This window comes from Triticum aestivum, chromosome 5D (assembly GCF_018294505.1).
Source record: "Triticum aestivum cultivar Chinese Spring chromosome 5D, IWGSC CS RefSeq v2.1, whole genome shotgun sequence".
NCBI classification, from domain to species: domain Eukaryota; kingdom Viridiplantae; phylum Streptophyta; class Magnoliopsida; order Poales; family Poaceae; genus Triticum; species Triticum aestivum.
Window position 1 is genome coordinate 230,468,813 of NC_057808.1, and position 6,000 is coordinate 230,474,812.

Below are 6,000 nucleotides of genomic sequence, written 5' to 3' on the forward strand. Positions count from 1 at the left end.
GACACCTGTTCCTGTTTCTAGAACATATGTGTAGATGATGAGCACATCTCCCCTACTCCACCATCACAAGTGCTTGCTCTAACTTGGAACTGTTATATGTGGTTGCGTGTTGCATATGATGTCTAGTTTGTATTGCTTCTGCTTTTTTTATTGCATCTGCGTAGCTTACAACTTATACCTGCAATGGTCACTTACCCATAAGACACATTTAACTTGGGAGTGTGATGTAGGTTGCATCTTGCATTGTCTTCTAGCTTGTACAGCTTGAAATGGCACTTACGACGAGACACTTTTTACCTGATAGAGTGATATTGGTTGCATGTTCATATGGTGCCTAGCTTTCATTTCTTCTAATTTTGTTGAAATGCCTTTTGCTTACTATTTTTCATACATATCCTATCCTCCTATCGTACATCTGAATATGCAATGCTGTCTTTTTTTGTATATATTCCATCCTCCTATCCTGCGCTTGCCTTACATCAAAGTAGTGTTCGTCTGTATCATGCATCAACTAGTTATGCAGAGCTAATTTTATTCATCTTCTTTTGGTTTTGACTTCATAAGGCAATATCAGAAAATAGGAAGGAAAAGAGTAAGTTAGGGGATGTTGGTGGTCCTCCGGACCGACGCAAACAAAGACTCTCTAGATTTGCCACTGCTAATGCTAATGAAGTTGAAGTCCCAAGTCTACATGATGAGTTCATCTCCCGTACTCCACGATCGCAGGTGCTTGCTCTAAGTTGACAGTGTGATAATTGGTTTCATGTTGCATATGTTGTCTAGCCTGTATTTCTTCTATTTTGATTAAATTGCACCTGCTGAGTTTATACGTTATACATGCGCATATGGCATGCCTTTCTGTGTCTAGAATGCACTGCATCTATCAATCATACCATGTTCTTACATCAAAGTACTGCTGTTATGTATCCCGCACTAGTCACTCATGATTGGACGCTAACATGGCAGTTTGATAGTGGTTGCATCTTGCATTGATTTCTACGTTGTACTGCTTCTAATTTTTTGAAATGCCACTTATGACAAGACACTTTTAACTAGGCAGGGTGATATTGGTTGCATCTTTCATATGGTGTCTAGCTTGCCTTACTTCTATTTTCTTGAAAATCCTTCTGCTTAGTTTACACATCGTAGCTGTGAATATGTCATGCCGTCCTGTTTTTCTTACATATTCCATCCTCATACGGTTGTCTTACATCAAAGTATTGCTTGTCTGTATCATGCATCAATGAGTTCTGAAGAGCGATTTTATTCTTTTGTGTTGTGGGTATGCCTTGACATGGCAAAGTCAAAAAAGAGCAAGGAAAAGAATATAGTAGGGAATGGTGTTACTCGTCGGGTGAAACAGAAAAGGATATGCCCTCGAGATTCTGCTGGTACTTATAGTGCAGTAGAAGGTCCAAGTCCACCGGCTAAATCTACGAACACAGTATCACCTGCTCCATCAGCTGCAGCATCCGCTTCAACTGTACCAGCATCTCAACGAGTTACTCGTTCGTTTGCTCCGGAACTAGCCAGTTCCCAAGCTGCATTCACACCTAACACTACTTCCGAAACACTACTGACACAACAGGACTTGGCAAGATCAGATGAACCTCATGAGAATCAACACCAAGACGGTACCTGACTGAGTCAAGTTGCAGTTGCATGCTCCTTTATATGTACTCTCACAGTTTGATGTGCACTAACACTTTCCATATTCGTTGTTGAACTAGCACCACGGCGCAAGCGGAAACAGACATCAGGGATAATGCTTGACAGATTAACAAAATCTAAAGGAGGAAGAATGCAGATCCATTTTGAGGCAGGTTTAAAAAGGCCACATGATGCTACAGAGTCAGCCAAGTTAGTATCAGAGGCAGGCATTGCCGTTAGGTGTCATGCACGTATCCTCCCAACGTGGATCCAGTACAGGAATGAGAAAGACAATACCCAGTTTAACACCTTCCTTGACCATTTATCCGTAAGTAATGTTATTCATCGCAATTTGTAATATTGTCTTGCTCTGTGCTATACTTTCTAGCTTCCTCCTAACAAGACTCACATTCTTTTTTCAACGGATGAGGTTCAAGTTGGATCCGAAAGATGATGCAACTAAACAAGCATGCACTCATGTTTTTCAGTCTGCTCTGCGACAGTATCGGTACCACCTTGGAAAATCTCACTTTGAAGGCAAGGCTAATAATGAAATCGCCCAAACATCTCCAGTGGAATACATTATAGATGAAGACTGGACAACCCTTATTAAACACTGGTCTGATCAAAAGTATCAGGTAGGGTATATGTATTTGATCAGACCACATATTGAACTTGTATTTATGTATGTGCCTTACAAGTGTATCTTCTTCTAGGCTAACTGTTTGAAGAACAAGACCAACCGTTCTAAAGTGAAATTCCAACAGACAACAGGATCTCGTAGCTATATTGCACACTACGAGGCTCTTGTAAATAGCTACTACTTCCTTCTTTTTTCTGTGCCATATTATCGTATCTATATTGACTTGTTCCTAATACAGAGGAAACCCGTGCGGAACAAAAAGAACCTGAACCGAATGCAGTGCAAATCTTCAAGGATTGCCACACACTGGTGCGCGTCGGTCCTAAACAAACGGTTTTTAACCCCTTTCCGCGACGGCATTTGGAACCATCTCCAAGTGAGTGTGGGCGATACGGGGGGTCCTTCCACACGACCCAGAAACCGTCGGGGATATGCCCTACTGGCACACACGTTCGGCAAAAAAGGTCGTGTGCGACCGGCGAGCGCTTAAATACGGAAATATGTACAGTAGAGCTAAAAAATACAATTATACGGCGAAATTGTTTCCGGTCGCAAGTACATCCCACACAGTCAGTCCTCGCTAAACATTTCCGTTCGTATGCACATCCCACACAGTCGCTCCAAGGAAAACGTTTCCGTTCACAGGTACATCACACACAATTTTTCTCGTTAAATCATTTGCGTTATTGAATGTATCACACACGGTCCATAGAATAAACTGTGTGGCAAAGGTTGTCCATCACACACAGTTTTTATGTGGTAAATGTTTGCGCAAGGTGGCCTAACGCAAACAGTTTTCAAGAGAAAGTCGTGTGTGATTGTTCATTGATCCAACACGGTTTATTCCTAGAGTGTGCGTTGTCTGAGGTCATCGCCCACGATATTATTTCAACAACCGTTTGCAATAGCAAAACCCAATTAGCAGGGAAATTCGCCATTAGCAGGCTAATTATCCGATTATTCATAATCCATTTATTAATATAATTGACATTTCATATTAAGCACACAATATATTTCATTTCCATATTAAGAAGCAGAATTTCATAATTGAAATACATCAGAGTACAAAATGATATAGCTTCAGCGCTCAGCTACCCCATTACACAACTGCACCAGCAGCAATTTCCACATGCAACATGTAGAACCTTTCGAAATTAGCATCATAGACGGTATATAGACAGATGCATCTCATCTGGAAAACTGCTGAAGCGGAAGGCGAATATTGAGCCTTCATTCATGTTGAAGGTCTTTGCAACTTTAGGCCAGCTCCTGTGGATAATTGACCGTCTGTCCTTCGTCCTCTTCAGGAACACTTCAATATTGAACCATGGGTGTTGTATGAAAACCTTCCTCGCCTCCTGACCATAGAGGTGGTTTGAGAGGTAATCATCAATGAACTGCTTTGGAAAGGCCTGAAAACAAGGATGTGCATAAATATCTTCTCTATATTGAAAATGGGGCAAAGGAATAAAAAAAGGCAAGGTATAATAGTTAGTACCATCTTGTAGTGAACTGATGTCTTCTTCATTGTGCAGACAAAGATCTTGCTGTTTTTTGTAGCTAATTTCTTTATCCTAAGAATCTTTTTGAGTTTCTTGATTTGATTGATATTCATGGACAACTCATTTCCCCATATGCAAAAAGGGTTGAACAGTGGGTCAAAACCTCTGACAGCACGACCTACATGTGCAAGACTGATGTCTACTACGCAACCTTCTTCTTGTAGATGTTGTTGGGCCTCCAAGTGCAGAGGTTTGTAGGACAGTAGCAAATTTCCCTCAAGAGGATGACCTAAGGTTTATCAATCCGTGGGAGGCGTAGGATGAAGATGGTCTCTCTCAAGCAACCCTGCAACCAAATAACAAAGAGTCTCTTGTGTCCCCAACACACCCAATACAATGGTAAATTGTATAGGTGCACTAGTTCGGCGAAGAGATGGTGATACAAGTGCAATATGGATGGTAGATATAGGTTTTTGTAATCTGAAAATATAAAAACAGCAAGGTAGCAAGTGGTAAAAGTGAGCGTAAACGGTATTGCAATGCTAGGAAACAAGGCCTAGGGTTCATACTTTCACTAGTGCAAGTTCTCTCAACAATAATAACATAATTGGATCATATAAATATCCCTCAACATGCAACAAAGAGTCACTCCAAAGTCACTAATAGCGGAGAACAAACGAAGAGATTATGGTAGGGTACGAAACCACCTCAAAGTTATTCTTTCCGATCAATCCATTGGGCTATTCCTATAAGTGTCACAAACAGCCCTAGAGTTCGTAGTAACATAACACCTTAAGACACACATCAACCAAAACCCTAATGTCACCTAGATACTCCAATGTCACCTCAAGTATCCGTGGGTATGATTATACGATATGCATCACACAATCTCAGATTCATCTATTCAACCAACACATAGAACCTCAAAGAGTGCCCCAAAGTTTCTACCAGAGAGTGAAGACGAAAACGTGTGCCAACCCCTATGCATAGGTTCATGGGCGGAACCCGCAAGTTGATCACCAAAACATACATCAAGTGGATCAATAGAATAACCCATTGTCACCACGGTTATCCCACGCAAGACATACATCAAGTGTTCTCAAATCATTAAAGACTCAATCCGATAAGATAACTTCAAAGGGAAAACTCAATCCATTACAAGAGAGTAGAGGGGGAGAAGCATCATAAGATCCAACTATAATAGAAAATCTCGCGATACATCAAGATCGTACCATCTCAAGAACACGAGAGAGAGAGAGAGAGAGAGAGAGAGAGAGATCAAACACATAGCTACTGGTACATACCCTCAGCCCCGAGGGTGAACTACTCCCTCCTCATCATGGAGAGCGTCGGGATGATGAAGATGGCCACCGGTGAGGGATCCCCCCTCCGGCAGGGTGCCAAAACAGGGCCCCGATTGGTTTTTGGTGGCTACAAAGGCTTGCGGCGGCGGAACTCCCGATCTATTCTGTCCCTCGAAGGTTTTAGGGTATATGGGTATATATAGGAGGAAGAAATACGTCAGGGGAGTCATGAGGGGCCCACAAGGGTCGAGGGCGCGCCCCCCTGCCTCGTGCCTTCCTCGTTGATTCCCTGACGTGCACTCCAAGTCCCCTTGATTGCTTCCGTTCCAAAAATAAATTTCCCGAAGGTTTCATTCCGTTTGGACTCCGTTTGATATTCCTTTTCTGCGAAACACTGAAACAAGGGAAAAACAGAAACTGGCACTGGGCTCTGGGTTAATAGGTTAGTCCCAAAAATAATACAAAAGTGCATAATAAAGCCCATAAACATCCAAAACAGATAATATAATAGCATGGAGCAATCAAAAATTATAGACACGTTGGAGACGTATCAGCATCCCCAAGCTTAATTCCTGCTCGTCCTCGAGTAGGTAAATGATAAAAACAAAATTTTTGATGTGGAATGCTACTTGGCATAATTTCAATGTAATTCTTCTTACTTGTGGTATGAATATTCAGATCCAAAAGATTCAAGATAAAAGTTCATATTGACATAAAAGTAATAATACTTCAAACATACTAACTAAGCAATTATGTCGTCTCAAAATAACATGGCCAAAGAAAGTTCATCCCTACAAAATCATATAGTTTAGTCATGCTCCATTTTCGTCACACAAGAATGCTCTCATCATGCACAACCCCGATGACAAGCCAAGCAATTGTTTCATACTTTAGTAATCTC